Source organism: Fukomys damarensis, unplaced genomic scaffold (assembly GCF_012274545.1).
Source record: "Fukomys damarensis isolate Sample0158 unplaced genomic scaffold, DMR_v1.0_HiC HiC_scaffold_30, whole genome shotgun sequence".
NCBI lineage: Eukaryota > Metazoa > Chordata > Mammalia > Rodentia > Bathyergidae > Fukomys > Fukomys damarensis.
Window position 1 is genome coordinate 43,829,575 of NW_022900942.1, and position 17,535 is coordinate 43,847,109.

Sequence of the window (17,535 nt, forward strand, 5' to 3'; positions counted from 1 at the left end):
AGTTCCACAAAGCTCAGAGAAATACATCCAGGTCCCATTTCTGGGAGGAGGTGTTTTTCTGACAGTCTGGGAAAGATGACTTTGGTGGGATTGCAGCTGCGGGGGAAGTTAGAGAGGTGCCGCTGCTGCATTCTAACTATTACTGGACAGGCCTAGTAAATGTAGGAGAACCAACCCTCCTGAAGCTAAATAAAGCCCAGAACACCCTAAACTAGAATTTAAAAAAATAAATAAAATCACTTAACTGGAGTGAAAATTTTCTTTGATTTTTATCACTGTGTCTGTCTTACCTGAAATTGTCTAGCTGTATCATACAAAAAGATTTTTATAATTGGATATTTCCCTGTTTTCAGGCCTCGGTTTGCTTATGCGTATGCAGTCAACTTAGTGATATGTGTGCAACCATACTAAAATTATCCAAGTCAATTCATTTTAATCTAAAGTTTATTCGGACAACAAATACAGTGCATTAGTTCTAGAATTCTGTACTCACTGTGTTCATGTATGAGCACTTATATGAGCCTTTAGCCAGATTTGAAGGTCTCTATATTTGAGCTTTGCCTCTTCTCCCCCAGATCCTGAACTGGGAGTGAATCTCAAAGCCCTGGGGATCTTAAATCTCTTCGTTCTATGCATAATGAATGGGGTGATATATTTGGTATTTGAGTTTCTCCGGGAATAGGGCTCTCCTTTTGCCATTAAAACGATGATTTGCAAATGATCCTGGAAAAGAATGTACAAAACAGGGGAGTTAGGTAGGCTGTGGGAGGACAGGAAGTGCTTGCCTCACCCTGACCGTGGTTAATGCCTGGTGCTAGGTGCACTGTGCAAGCTGCACACTACCGAGCCAGAGACAATGTGGGCTCTGCCAGTGCTGCTTTCTGCACAGATCCACCCCAGTCAGCATTCTCTGCCACTTCATTGCTTTAAGGTATTTGAAAACTCAACTGTTTCATTCGAAATAAAAAAATAGAAGCCAAGCAAGCATACATATGAAAAAAAAAATCTTAACACCTAGCATTTCTCATACAAGTCATAATTGAAGATGGGTTTGGCCATTAAAACTGTGCTGAGTAGACCACTTAAACAGGAGATGACAGAAATGCTAAAAGTAAGGTGTAGGAGATATCAGAAAGCATAGTAATATTTCATGTTTAAGTTTTTATTTCAAAGAGCCTAATGTTTAAAAGGATGTCAAATCAATTTGCTGCTTTTTAAAATGCTCATTTCACCAACATTTTTGATATAGATAGACTTGAAGATACACTGGTGGTTTTAAACTAATTCTGATATGGATAGAAAGCGAGAGTGCACAGAGAAATCAATAGAGGTGGAGAGGGATAGAGTCGATTAAGTTCTTCTTAGTCCCACAGGCAGATTCAAAGAAAGGGTGAATAATCATTTGCTAAATCTAATAAAAATTAATGATAGTATTTTCATTCTTTGTACATTATCCATTCACTTAATAAGTAATTATTAGGGAAACTCATTAGATACTAAGGTTATATCAGTGAGCTAGATATGTCCTGGATATTGACCCTGTACTCAAAACCAAATAACTGAAAAGAAACCATAGTCAGGGAGCAAGTAATTTCAGTTATAATGAGAGTTATGAGAGACTAAATGGGTAAACTCACTTCATCAAAAAGGTAGAGAAGCACCTTAATAAATGCCCTTCATAAGATGCCTTTAATCTCATAAAAATATTGCAAATGGCAAGGAGTAAGTCAAGCCTTGGTCGATAATCTCTAGCTCTTTAGGAACATTTTCTCTTAGCGCAGCTAGAGGCTGTGGTAATTATGGTTTAAATGTAAACTGCACCCCCAAATTATGAAATGTTCAGAGTTGGAGCTTTTAGATCTTAGAGTCATGATACTTATCAGTGGATTAATCTACTGATGAACTCATAGTTGAATGTGCCACTGAGAGTTAGGGACTGGATGGAAGGGAGAGGTGACTGCAGGAGTGACATAGAAGGGTGTGTCATTGTCTCAGCTCTTCTCTTCTCTCTGCTTCCTGGCTGCCATGAGTTGATCTGCTTTCATCTCCCACACCAGTCTATAACGCTGCTTCTGCTTGAGTCCAGTGGGCCATTGACTGAACCCTTTAAAATTGAAAGTCAAAATAATTCTTTTCTTCTTTAAGGTGTGAAAGTCAGGTATTTTGTCCCTGTAACTGGAAAGAGATCGATATCGGTGGCTGAGGTGAAATGATGATAACTGTGGATGGATGTGCTTGAGAACAGTGTAGGTCAGAGGGAGAGATTGAGGCATGAAATCACACATCAAACTGGGCACAATGGTTTACAACAGTAATTCAAGTATTGTGGAATGGGAGACAGATGACTGCACATTCAAGTAACACCTGGACAACTTAGCAAGACCCCTGTCTCAAAAAATTAAAAAATATATATATAAAAGGTGCTTGAGATGCAGACCCTTGTTTGACATGAACTCACACATACAAACACACACACACACACACACACACACACACACAAACACAGACAATATGAGAATATAAAAGGGAGCACATTTTATGAGATAAACAAGATTTAAAAAAAAAATTCTACTTTTTCTCTCTGACCCGAAGAGAGATTAAAAAAATAGCCCAAGTGATTTTCATTCCCTAGAGAAGTAGGAAGAGTTCTTCAATTTTGTAAAGCTTGATACTGAAATTTATTGGATTTTCAGTGGCTTTGTGGAACTTGGATTAGTAAGAACACAAAAGGCATTAGAATGTAGAATCAAAGAATTTATGTGAGATATCCTTTATACATCAGAAAATAATCTGAAGAGAGCCACTAAATTTTCAGGATGGAGACTTTCCAACATTTATTGCAGTTTATCACAACTGAGTCTAGTAAAATGCAATCCACTCCAGCATTTCCTTGCATATGCACTGTGAAGTGAGTACCATGATAGAGGACAGCCTCGGATGTCTGTAGAGTGCCTCTTTAGATGTCTATATAGAGGCTCAAGAAAATTTCTAGTGATAATGAGCAGTGCCAGTAAAAAGAGGAAACTGAATCTTATTTAATGGTTGGATATCTGCCTGGGTTCTTAAACTGATAACCTACCCACTACAATGATACAAAAGCTAAACTATGAATAGGCAGGTGAAGAAAGCAAAGGAGAATCACTGCTAACACCAATTGACTTGACAGAGATGAGCTGACTCTAGGTCAGGTGAATACTGGAGCACTGCAGAAGTCAGCCTTGAGCCTTTTTGTCTGAAGCTTACACCGCAGAACTTTCCACTTGGTGAATGATTCCACATTGCAAGAAACAAGTATAAACATTAAAATTACCACTAGCAAGGTAAAGAGATATTTGCCCTTTTCCTTCATCCCTCTACTTCATTCCTAATTCTTGGGGAGCTAAAATAAAGCTACAGAAAAGGTCAACCAGGGAATGAATGGTGTTCTCCAATGTCCTTCAACTCACAATGACAGAGCAGAAGATTCAGAATGAATAGAAGATACAGCTTTTTATGCGGACTGACCAATTTTAATATCTGAAGTAGCTGAGAAGCTATAGAATTTTCCAAGAATATTATTAAAAGGTAGGAAATTGGAGGAGGTGGTTAGCACAATTTGAGGCAGCGTTGAGAGAATATAAAATCATCTCATCTTATATTCCGGTAGAGGGAAACTTCTTGGCGTAATTGTTATGTAGCCGTTTCCTGGTTCCCCAGCCCAAACTCCTTCCTACCTCCTGTTGGCCTCATGCTGTAGTTCTGAAGTCAATTACTTTCCTCAAGACAGGTGGGTTTTTGAGTGCATCTTCCCCTCACAGCATCTGGGAGTAGAGAATAAGCAGTCTTCGTAGGTAAAAAGCAAATGTTAAGCAATACAAATGAGCTCAGAATCTAGTTACTAGTTAACAATAAATGAAGAGCAAATTTTGTCCCTTGCTTCATTTGGGAATAGGATGCTTGCTTTACCTTAATGTAACCAAAAGTCTTCTCATCACAAACCAATCCCCATAAATTACATGATCTTGAAAGATGAGGTCAAATCTTTGCCTCTTGAGAATAATAAAATAAAATAAAGTGAACTAAGTAAAATAAAATAAATTCCTACTTACTATTTACAATAGCTTTCCCCCCAGCAACATCTTGCTATTATGAGTAACAGTGGCAGAGCCCTGCCATGTTGAAAGAACCAGGTAAATGAAAGATTGAGAACACTGTGATTGAGATGCACTCCAGACACAGGACAAATGTGTTTACGGGAGATTTGTGTTGGAAAATGTCTCAGGAGTTCTTAGTATATTTTGGTGGCTGAACGCAGGGCCATGAATATCTTTGCATGGGAAGCAGATGAGTGATAAACAAAGCAAAAAGAGGCTAGAATAACATCTTAGGAAAATTTCACAATGAACAGCCCTTTTCTGCTTTATTTACAAGCTTCTGCTTCTTCACATTATTTGCATAATTTAAATATTTCAGATAAAGTGGGTATTGTTCTCCTCTTGATATATTAGGGGAAGGAGGCAGAAAATGTTTAAATTTATGTATCAAATCCAGAAAGGGAACTCAAACATCATTTCCTAGTAATATATCTTGTACATTGCAGTCTAATTTCTCATGTGGACCAAGAATTTTTAACTTCTTGTTAAAAATACAATAACAAGTTAAACTTGTTCCACAGATAATAATTCTGTCTACTCAAATGTTTAGCGGTATGTCTAAGAAATAGTTTATTTGTTAAAAGGGAGAAATTTGAAAATCTAAAAGCATGTATGTAAGCATGATGATCTTTAATAAGCTGCCACTATGTATTTAACAAACTTGAAAAATGAGTTATGTCTTTGCTTTGAGGCATGCTTCAGGTGGTGTTTTTAATGATATGTGAGGGCATCTTCTCTCACGCACCAAAAAATCATGGTTATTCCACATATTATCCCCTATTTACCTTCCTAATGAAAGTAGATGGAAGATAAACACTGCTTCTACTGAGCCTCAACCCTGTGATCCATTTAGAATATTCCATTGAGCTCTATTTATTACCAGCAGATGTGGCACACTCTGGGCGAACAAGCTGTCTTATCTTCTCAAAGCTCGTAGAAAACAGCTGGCATGTTTTTACCCTCAGGTTCCTGGAAGAGCCCTGTGTTCTTCTTAAGGTCTCTGCTCCTCTTTACAATGAAGAGTGAAGTGCCTTTTTCTCTACTAACTGTCAAATTGTCAAAACACACTAAAACTGCTTGAAGTTGGGGTACCAGAGTGGTGGGGCGACCATCTGCTCCCTCTGACACGATGACTCCCCATATTTTGCAAGATGTAATTGTTTACATCTCTTGTGCCTATACTTCTTCACAGTGGAGGCGTTAAAAATGTCCACGGATAAGGCTTTCCAAAGAGAAAACAGGATTTTATGGCCCTGCAACTTCAGGATCAGTGGTTTTATGCTCCTTGGCCTTTATCATAATGCGAATCTGCTTCCTCTATGCAGTTTATGCTGTGGTTAGTGTTGATTCAGTAAACAAGTTTTTTGTTTCATCTCTACAGATATTGTGTCTGTGGAGAACAGATTGTTTTTCCTGATAAAGCTTCTTGGTCTTACAGCATATTTCACTAAACTAACTCTCATTTGTACTTTCAGTATAAAATAAGGAAGCTGGCTCTAAAAGAATCTTCAAGAAATAAAAAGAAAGGTAACAGAAGGTGGCATATATTCAGAAAGCAACTGAGAAATGGGAGCATTCATAAAACAAGGTGTGTAATAAAATATTAGATATCAGTTTAGTATATATTTTTTCTTCTGTACCGTTGTTGATGAGCTTATAGCATAGATGCTAATAAAATATACTATTACCAAAGTAAACTTTCTAGAAGACAGAAACTTGTAAATTTCTACTCAGCCAGTTTTCCAGTTAAGAGACTCACATAACCTTTTTTGACCTTTAGAAAGATCTGTCAGCCTGGTGTGCCTGATTGTTTGTAATGCTTTGTATGAGGCAAGGTATCTTTAAGGGCAGTAGTTGTGTCCTCTGAATCTCTGTAACACAGATCCTGGTTATAATGAGAGCACCTCGAAATTGTTCATCTGTGCCATTGTTGTGTCTGGCCCATTAAACTTTGAGCTCATGAAAGAAAGGAGTTCTATCTAGTTTCTAGTAGGTCAGGGGCACATACTTCCCAAAGAAAAATGCTGGCTAGAAAGAAATGATTGATTGGGTGATTTGGAGTGTTTATACAAACACGTGCACTGGTTACATAGATATATTGTACCTGTGGCCTGAAAAGACAGTAATAGAAGTGGTCTCCTGTTGGCCCTGTCTCAAATTTGGCTCTTTTAGAGGGTTGGTGATGAAGCTGATAGAAGTAGAGGTGACTTTCCTACTAAAGTCCAGATGTTCAAGTTCATTTATATTTAATGCTAAGTAACCAAAGGTGTAACCTGCAAAATAGTTACTGTACAGTGACTTGTTATCCTTTTTCTCCACTTACGATGTTGAAATATAGCTTCCAAATATGAATATTTTGGTTGATCACGTGATTGCTTTAAATTGAATGTGACTGCTAAGAGAAACTGAAACCCTTGTAGTCTTTGCTCCCAGAGAAACATAAAATTGCTTTTGCTAAGTAACATGGCTTATTACATGCTGGGGGTGGTGAAAGGGTAGAGGAATCAGTGTTGAGCCGGGACAGAATCAAGGGATGATTTTTGTTCTAAAGGTTCAAATCTCCTCATGGTTATATTACAGCAGAGAATATCAGGCATGACAAGAAACATTCACAGAAGAACTCTGAGGTTAGAGAGAATAATTGTACTTAGATGCACAAATTAAGAAGGCATTTGGAGGTGCAAAATGTAGTCCTGGAAGGTGAACCTGAGAATAACTCATGAGAAGTGATAATGTTCTTGAAGCAAGGTACTAGCTACCCCCCCAAAAAAAAATGCTTGTGGAAGACATGCTGTATAATATTTAGGCAGTATTGGAAGAACCTGGAAGACAATATTTCCCAATTGTACTAAAGAAGGTTCATTGTTATTGCCATGTGGGCAAGTTTTCTCTTGGCTCTTCATTAAGTAAGGAAAATGCCATTCTATGAGAGGCTTCATCTATGTCATATGTTTTGTGCATAGTGGTAAACATAAGGAAAATATTTAGTAAAATGTAAGTGTTCCTTGGAAAACTCTAACTTAAATTTATGTGATTTTTCTTATTCATTATTACACACTTCTTCCTGCTAAGGAGGATGGTTTATAATTCTAATCCAAAAATATTTTAGGATAGGATAAAATAATTTGTAGCATGAAATTTTATATAGAACCTGAGAATAAAGGTTAGAGTTATTTTTTTCTTCATATATTGAGGTGGACATGGATGATAACTTTAGAAAATAAATGGTCTTAATTAGGTTGCATTTTAGCCTGTCTCTGTACATGAATAGAAGGACCATTTATTCATTAAGATAGTGTTGTGCAATCTTTTTTCCTCTAAGAAAATATTAACTCCATGGTTTCATTTCTTATTGGTTAAATTTTAGTACACACCTTATACATAAATGTAGCATTATATATGACAAGTACCTATGAAGATGGAAAGAGCTGACTTCCTAACTATTGCTTTTGAGTCCCTCGTGCATATTAGAATCACCTGAATGCCATCCAGGTGTCTCTCTCTCTCTCTCTCTCCCTCTCCTCCCTCACCCTCTTCCTCCCCCCACCTCACTGAGAACACAATCTTTTGATAGAATCTAGTTTTCTACACAGGTGGGACTGAACATTGGTCTTTAAAATTAGCTCCCAATGGAATTTTCATTTGCAGCTGGGGTTGCAACCCACTGGTCTATAGCGTGTAGTAATCTGCAGTTTTGCTGAGGCACAAAATTGAATCACTTGTGCTCAGAGTCAGTGACTTAGCCAGCGAAGGAGGCCAGCCTGCCTCACTGTTTCTGCACCTCTGGACAGCCTGGTTTTCCTCTAGTCAGGCTTATACACATGCTGACTCTTAGGAAGCAAACAATAAATTCAAAGAAAGCAAACAAACAAAAGCACGACAGAACAACACTTTGCTTCCCTTTCGTTGTGAAAATTGGCTGAACAGAAATAAACAGCCTCTCGTGTCTCAGATACAAGTGAAGTGGTTGTCAAGAATTCTAAGTAAGCCCAATAGTAGAATATTGGCTAAATGGATTCTAATTAAACAATCTTAAATTACCTGCTTCTCTTTTATCTATATTGCTGATTGCTTAAGGGTTCCAAATTGATATTAAAAACAGAAGACCCTGTTCAGTAAAATGGAAGTTAGATTTTATTGATCTCATCATGTTCAGGATACATTACCATAGAAGTCAAGATTGGCTCCATATTAGCTCAATAGTAACACTCCAAACAGACTAGACTCACCTAGTATCTTTATCTCATCAATGTATTGTGTGTGGGGGGGGGTGTAGGTGGGTGTGTGGTGTATATGCCCATAAGCAAAATACAAGAAAACAGGTAAAATAATCACCTTTGTATAAAAAATTTTCCTGCCAGGATTATAGAGACACAATTGTCACAGCTACTAATTTATTCCCAATCCCAAATTAAATACTGGTTTTACAACTCTCTCCTTTATTATTGTCAGCCCTTGGTTTCTGGAGATATACACTACCCATGGACTCAAAAGGATCTGAACTCTACTTTCTATTCTACCTCATGTTATGGGATATTATTTTAGTAACTATTAATAGGTATTTATTAGTTACTTACAATATTGTAATATCTAGATACACAAGTTTGTGAATTCATTTTGTTTTCCTTCTCATTCATTAGTTTTTAAGGAAGCAAAGGTCTATATTCTATACACTAAAGAGCCCTTTGTAAATAATCAATCCACACTCTTGCAGGATCTCATTCAAGCTCTGACACTTCCTCTCCTGTTAGCAATTATTTATTCAGTGGATTGTTGTTGGAACTTCCCTTCATTTCACACTATTGGAAAGTTGTGAGAATAAAGATGCATTGATCAAATGTTCATGTTTCTTTATATTTTCTTATGTTCTAGGTATTATTTTATGTCATAAAGTTTTATGCCCCTCAGAGGGCCAAATGATTAGAGATCTAATGCAATGTAAATATATTCACAAATGCACCAGTTATTGAATAAGTTTCCTTACCTTCTTCTTGTTCTTAAGATTCAGACTGTCATTTTTCCTGTTATTTTCATTATGGTGGTTAAAGGACACGAGTACAAGCTTTGTTCTAAAAAAATACTATTTGGAGGCGGGCTTGGTGGTGCACTCCTATAATCCCAGCACCTGAGAGGCTGAGGCAGGAGGATCGCATGAGTTCGAGACCAGCCTGGGCTACATAGTGAGTTCCAGGTCAGTCTCAACTACATAGTGAGACCCTGTCTCAAAAAAACAAAAATAAATAAATAAATGCTATTTGGTTAATGGCACACCCTATATACATAGTGAGCCAGGTCAGTCTCAACTACATAGTGAGACCCTGTCTCAAAAAAACAAAAATAAATAAATAAATGCTATTTGGTTAATGGCACACCCTATGTTTGCATAGGTAACCATTATAATTATTATTCCTTTCTTCCAAATGCCATTCATAGAATGCATTGTTCATATCAAAGAAGTAGTAACTATACAAAAACCTTGCTCACTGATTGTCAGAAATAAAGTGTTAGAATACCTCCCATTAAAAAATACTAAACAAACATCTCTTGACCTGCTCATCATTATTGGTCCAAAGCAACGAGCAGCAACCTCGAAAAAGTCTTTCACAATACTCCTATCAGTAACACATTCATCTTTTGTGCCTGCTTTTCTAGTATTGAGTTTGCATGCCATGTTTAAATTGTCAGATTACAAAACCAGTGAAAATCTGATATCCTTTCCCATATACACTACATTGTTAATTTTCCTATTTCCAGACCCAGGTGAGGCCCAATGCTGTCTTTTGAAAATGATCCAATCTTAAAACTTGTGTCTAAATCAGGAGCCTCGAGTGTGACCACATCAGCATTCCAAATGTGTGTCCACACTCAGCAGGCCTCCAGAGTCATTACTGCACGTGTATTCTGTCAAGCTTTATCTTCCAGTTACATTTCTATGGTAAATGGATCATGGCTTTTTATTACTTGTATTTCTCATAATGGCTTTTATATACTTTGCATGTAGTAGAAAATTTATTTATACTAATAAATAAGTCCACGATACAAAATTGCAGTTTATTAAATTTCATAGTTCTTCCTGGCTGCATTTAATTTTTCTTACCTTTCTACCTCTTCCTTTCTTTTTTCTAGATTAATATTAGTCATAGCTCATTAAAATATTTTGGACTTTTAAAATTTTTTAACATTATAAATTACTCTATATATAAAAATGGATAATTAAAAGTAATTGGAATTTGTGCAAAGTAAAATGAAACACTCAGGTTCCGTGGAGATTTTTTTTTTCCAAATGTTAAAAAAGCATTGCTTTTATTGTTGAACGTTTATCTAAGGCTCTTGAGAACACATCCCAAGAATTTTTCTTTTCCTGTTTTCTCATTTCCTTTATTCATTTCCTTGTTCCTTTCCTTCTTTTTCCTTCTCCTCTTCCCATTCTTCTAAAACATTAAATCAGACTGCTATGCTCTAAGAAAATAAAGCCAGTTGAAATCTACACCTCTAAAAATATATACTTCTATGATATTGATTAGTCAACTTAATAGGAACAATAACACCGCTACCAAACTGAAACGGGGTGAAAAATCAGGTTGAGAGTATAGCTCAGAGATAGAGGTTGTGCTGAGAATAGCGTGGCCCTCGGTGTGAACCCCTGCCCAAAACATAGATAAAGCAAAGTAACAGGAATTGAGTAAGGGAGTAGGGAGTGCATGTATCTTACTGTATGAAGAGATGTGTTCAGTATGAGGAGGACAAGTAGAGGTTTCCCCCTGCTGTACATATCATCTGGTCTCTATTCTCTCACACAAGAATGAAGGAAAAGGATAACATACCCTGCAGTGATATTTGGTTAAGGTATTTTAATTACAGTTTCATTATTACCTAATAATTTAAAGAAACTGTCCAAGGGAACTGTAACGACTCAGAAAGGTCATTTTTAAAAGCAAATGACATAGAAAGGAGAGGTTTGCAGAGACCTGACCTCCAACTTTGTCTCACCACAGGAACATTGAAATTTCCTTTTATATTACTTTACAATACTTATGTTAGTTTGACAGCAAAACACTAATTAGGTGTCTTACTTTACATTTAAAAAATATAAACTATTCTATACTTGGAGGGATCAGCAATACCTAAGAAACACAGATATTGAGATCAAACCTTTTCTTATAGAGATATGCATAGAGGCCTAAAAATGACACTCCTGGCTTGCCCTACTAAATATAAAGTGTTGTATCTTTGATCTTAGTGAGTATCTATAGATTTCAAGTTCAAATATCATGTAGAAAATTAAAAAGAGAAGAGAGAGAAGGGAGAAAAATGAATAAAAAAGAAAGGAAAGGAAGGAAGGAAAGAAAGAGGGGGAAAGATGCTTATAATATGTCCTGTCTTCTATTAGGATCCAATATAAAAATATTCTAACTATTCACCATCAAATAGTAAATATCAAGACGACTTTTTTCAACTTTATCTTACTATGTGCTTGCAAGGTGCTCAAAGCATACTCTACAATGTAAGGCCAGATGTCACCTGGATTCATGATAGCCATATGGTGTGACACAAACCCGCCTGTCCCTCTGATCATTTTTTTTTATATTTTGCTGTTCTTCTTTGAAGTTTCAAGACTATGCATTTAAAAAATAAGTCTTTTTCCCCCTAAAATGTATACCACATTCAAACACATCATTTTTATTTAATACCTATCACCTCAACTAGAAAATCTTCAGCCAATTAAACCCCAGAATTTGACATGAATTCACTCATAAGAAGGAGTACCTCGCTGGTGTGAACTCAGTTCACGATCAGTTCACATGATGGGAAGGGCCTTAGCTATAGGAAAACAGCTGATATCTCATTGGACCAACACAAGCAAATGACACACGGGGCACACAAGCCAATCGACAGAAGTTTCCCATTCCTGCCAAGAGACTGTTGAGATTTCTGTCAGTCAGCTCGCCCACTCTCCCAGCCATTCCTGCTGCTGGTACAGAAACTTTCAGCTGGGGAGGCCTTCACTTGAATGGTAAAAGGTGGTCCCTGGGTATCCTTGAAAGGATCCATGCAAAGACATTTCTCTGTGATTTGTTCTAGAATTAAATAAAACAATAAGACCAAACAGTTATCTCCTTCAGCACAAAACTACTCATAGGCAGTCATATATTAAAAATGGCAATCATGACACATTTTTGCTTCTTATTCAATATAACTCAATTTAGTTAATTCTCTTGTGTATATCCATAGTAATTTTATTTGTTTTTTTAGGAATGGATCTAATTTTCTCACATTTTTGTAAATAGCTATAATTGCAAAAATTCCAATGTGAAATTCTACAGTAAATGAAGAGAACAGGAAAAGTATCAGGTTTATTTTATTGTATGTCACATTTCTTTTTGAATACCCTAAATTCTTATTGAGGTTTCATAACAGCACCATATTCCCAAATATAAATTATTTTGAGGGCATCTAGGATCACAAGACAAATGTACAATAAAATCTATCTCATCCACCGAGATTTAAAATATACTTCCTGATTAGTCAGCTTGACAATGTTATCCATCAATCCATCAAACAATTCTATAGAGTGACAACATGAATAAGTAAGGGAGATATTATTACCTATCAAAGCATTCTGTGGTGGTGACGTGTGTTGCCATCATGGTCTCCTTGATTCACACTAGAACTGTTCTTCTTGGAATCTTGTTAATTGGAAAAGGTACTATGTCTATTTTTGTTGAAAAGGCTTTCATTATCTGAGCCTATTTTCGAACCTGCAGACTACTTTTCCTTTCCTTCCACAAAGACATTGACAATTTTATAGCCCGTAGCTGATCATTTTGACAAGGTTCCATGGTGAAGATACAGCAGAGAGTCTCTCCTAGTCTTACAAAATTGACAGGAATAACTGTCTTAAAACACTGAGACTTGTTGCTGTACCATATTGCAGGCATCTCTGACTAATAAATATGATCAACATCTAAACAAATGAAGACCCTGTGTATCCTATGATTCTGGGTCAGCTATTTGATGAACAAGGTTATGTATTCTTCATTTATCAAGGATAATCAACTATAGCAATTACCCAGAACTGCCATAAATTACAAGTAATGATTGTAGAAAACAGAAAGTTATTCTATCATGGTTCTAGAGAAGAGACAATCACATGAGTTTAGCTGGGCCCATCTCTCTCTGATGATTCTAGAAATGTACACTTCCTTGCCTCTTCTTGGCTTCTGGTATCTCCTAAGACCTTGATGATTCTTGGCTCATAACTGTATGTTTCCAATTTCTAACCACATTTTCACATAACCATTTATTCCTCACACCTTTTTTATGGTCTTCCTACAAGGACAGCAGTTGTTAAATTTGGACCAACCATTTTGAGGTGCTGAGTGTATATGAATTTTATTAGTGCTGGCTTAAGTGAAGATTCAAGTTTAAGTATTCTTTATATAGTTATAGAGTCAAAACCAAAAGCACAAGACAACTATGCCATCAACTTTATCTTCTGATCATTTTTATTGTTGATACTCTGTATAGCTTAGAGAAATAAAGGATGAATTCGCTAGATTCTTATTCGTACTTGGCTTTTCCATAGTTAGATAGATTTCAAATAAAGATTTGTGAAGTGATCAAACTGACTGGATGCATGAAATTGTTCTCTAAGAAATGGCAACTAGTTTTGTAGAGTCAATTTATAGAAATACTGTTTTGTTTTGTTTTCTAATTCTGCTGCTGTCTAGATGATTACCCTGTCTGGAACTAAACTCAACACTGCTCTTTTGGCTTCATTCTCTAAATTTCTTCTCTGTATATGGCTTAGTCACTTTTCTCATTGCTGAGACAAAATACCCAATATCTGAAGTTAAAAGTGGAAAGGTTTATTTGATTCACAGTTTGTAGAGGTTTTGGTCCCTAATTGGCTGGCTGCAGCACAGGGTGGCAGAGGGGCATCACAGAACAAGCCGGAGCAACAGAAGCAGAGCAGCAAGTGATGGCAGCAGCCTTCTTTCTGTCCCTTGTATTCCATCCAAGATACTCACACACAGTGGAGCACCCTTAATCCCACATCACACTCTGAATCCCAGCATCACGCACCCTAGATCCAGCCACATCCAAAGATTCCCACCTATGAGTGCACGGGGCTTTGGGTAGAGCATCTGGACACAATACACAACTCGATGTTGTATCATTTTGTTCAAGTAGCCAGTAGCCATGTAGGTTAAAAGTCCGTAGCAGCATTATTAAATAGAAATTGTGTATTTACTCAGTGTCCATGATAAAAATATAGAAAAATGAGAAATTTGAATCCAGTTTGGGAAAATGAATGTGTAGTTTGCTTTCAGTCATTTAGAATTCCACAAAATGTAGTTTTTTAATACAATGAATATCAAAATACAACCCTACTTGAGTACCATTTCCTTGAAATTAATTTCAAGAATTAAAGTCACCAAAAATTCTTTACTGTAAGTAAAGGAACTGTGTCAGGGCACTGTATTTTTTGAGGAAGGTAAGTCTTTAAGGTATTACTGAGTTTATGCATTTGGTTTATTTGACTCAATTGACTATTGAAACTTGAAATATTGAAAACAATAGTGAATGAATAATGTAGAGAAGAAATCTGAGAATGGGATGCATTTTTTGTTTATAACAATTCTTCAATTTATATTTTTGATATACATCCTCAAATTAGAGGTTTTCATTTTCCATAGATACAAGTATAGAGACAAAAAAGAGCTTAGCCAGGGCACCTGAAAGGAGAAGTTCTGTGTCCCTGAATAAAATTTCATTTTCATTAACTATTAAGTTCCTTACATCTTATTTATTGCCTAGAATAGTACCATGTTGCACTCTTATTTAGCGTGGCACACCAGAGTATATGATGGATTTTTTTCTACTTTAAATCCCTGCAGAGGCACAATGATAGAGACATAATGTATTTGCATACACATACAAGGTAGTTTGAATTTAATGCATTTCATATCATTAAAGTTAACATTTCATGTATTATATTTCCTTTTAGAATACACTTGCATACATCCATATCCATATAGATATATGCATGCACACACACAAAATCCCATTATGTAGATCAATTTACATGATCACAATGTTCATATCCATAAAGCAGTGAACTTCCCAAATCAGATGCATGCATAAAAGCATTGATGCATAAAATTTCCATCTTGCAAGTACAGAGAAAGTTCTAGTAGGCATTTAGTGCCATGACAGGTCACTTAGGTTACAACTGGCTATATAGGACATGCTAATAAGATTTAACCTTCTTTTCCTGTTGCTGAAGAGAGGAAAGAGCGGAGGGATGAGACCTTCTTATCTTTGAAGATATCAAAGAAAATTAAAAACAACCACTTTCCTTCTGATCCCTGTGGCTGTTTCTGAGCTGCATAAATGAAGTACACACAAAGAGAATATATTTTTAGGAAGACAATGTGAGGTTTTAATCCATCTTCTACTGATCTCATAGTTTAAGTAAAAGTGATAAAACAGAACTTGATGGAGTGTGTGTATAGATTTATTTCCATCTCTATACTTAATATGACTCCTCATCTAAAGCAAACTCTACTGGGATTAATATTTAAAATGGAAAGCCAAAATATCAAAGTGCTCTATGACAACACTGAAGTGAAAATTTATTAGACTTGTCATTTCTGTTAATTATTGTCATTTCAGCTAATTACTAGCCATTCCTGTTGGTTATTAGATGTGTCATTTCCCTTTCCAAGCTGCCATCTAGCACTGTCTCTGAATCTGGTTTCATTGCACACCCTCAAGCAGTGGGTCACCAGCAACCCAGGTTCCTGGGAACAAAAGGAACAACTCCGCATTTTGTTGAAAACATAGAATGATTAGCATAGAAATCTTCAATAATTCTTGTCCTTGCTTGCCAGAACAATAGTGAAGGGATGGTATGATTTTGATATAAATAAAAACCACCAAAGCAAAAAGGGATTGTCTATAGGCTAAAGGTAATCTATAAAAAGTTTGTCTGCAGCTTAACCAAACTCCTGAAATCACAGGAACTCAACAATATTCTGTTCCCCAGGGCTTTTCAGTCCATATTAAACAACGGATAGAATGCTGTTGGCTGAGGGGTAGCTTATGGAGAACAGCATGAGGCTGATATCCTGTAAAAGTCTTCTGTCTCAAATTCTATCCATGGATGTTGGAACACTTTGCATATATGTGCATATGCGAGTGTTTAGTTTTCCCTTCAAGGAGTCCTAAAGTACAATTTGATGAAGGTAATAGAGAGATTAATCTTGGAATTGCATCAATAAAATGCAATTCAGGTATCGTGGCCAAGAAAATAAACACTCTGTATTTAAAGGAAATGTCAATAGTCTTAAGCATCCCTAGGCAAGCAATATGGACAATTGATATTGTTGTCTTTAGAGTTTGATTGAGAATCACGGCACAGTCAGTATATATATGACAGGTTGTGCTAATTATGAAGAATATCGGGGGCAACTATATTGGATAGCTGCATAGATGCCTTCTCATCATAGTTTGACTTTTTTACAAAATTAAAATGGAAAAGTGAAAGATTATCTTGGAATCTATTCAGTAGAAGCAGCCAAATTCATCTGATGAATTACTTTTGCTGTAGATGTTTTCCTCTAAGATAATCCAAATACCCAATTATTCACTTACTTACATTTGTCACTTTAGCCTCTAAAATCCACCCTTCCTCTAAAAGCTTTGTCTAAGTTCATAACTCAGTTATCTTCAAATAAACCCATTTATATTCATATTACATCATCATTTTCCACTTCATATGTTAGGCTGAGTCTGCCATTCCTCACCTGTTTGACATATTCATTCAGTCTTATTGAGACACTCATTCTGGTCAAGCTTACTGAGGTTCAAAATTATCTACCATAGTAGTTAGGGTTCAAAATTATTTATTGTGCATTGTGAAAGGAGAGAAGACAGAGCAAGATCTGACATAGCCTAAGAGCACTTATGTGTTCTAAATCCATAAAAGTCTTAGATTTTATGTTTCTAAAGAAGCAGTGGCACTATAACCAAAATGAAGGTCCCTTGGTCCAAAAAAGAAATCCAGCTATTTATTGGACTAAAGCAGATGTGTTAAGTATTGATGAAATATATAAAAGGTGAAAGAGTACCTTTTATAAACAGCACAACATACTAAATGAGTGATGAAATAAATAGCGCAAACTCAGATTGGAAGTTAGTGTGATAATGCACGCGTGCATTTGCTGTTGTGCTCGGTATAGACAAAACAAAGTCAGCAAAAATGGTTGGACGATGCTCTGAAACTCACTCTCTCAAATACCCTTCTCACACACTATATAGACTTACTTTCTAATTCTTCTCTAGAAAGCAAAATAAGCATCATGGCAAAAATAAAAGAGATTCTTAAGCTTATGCA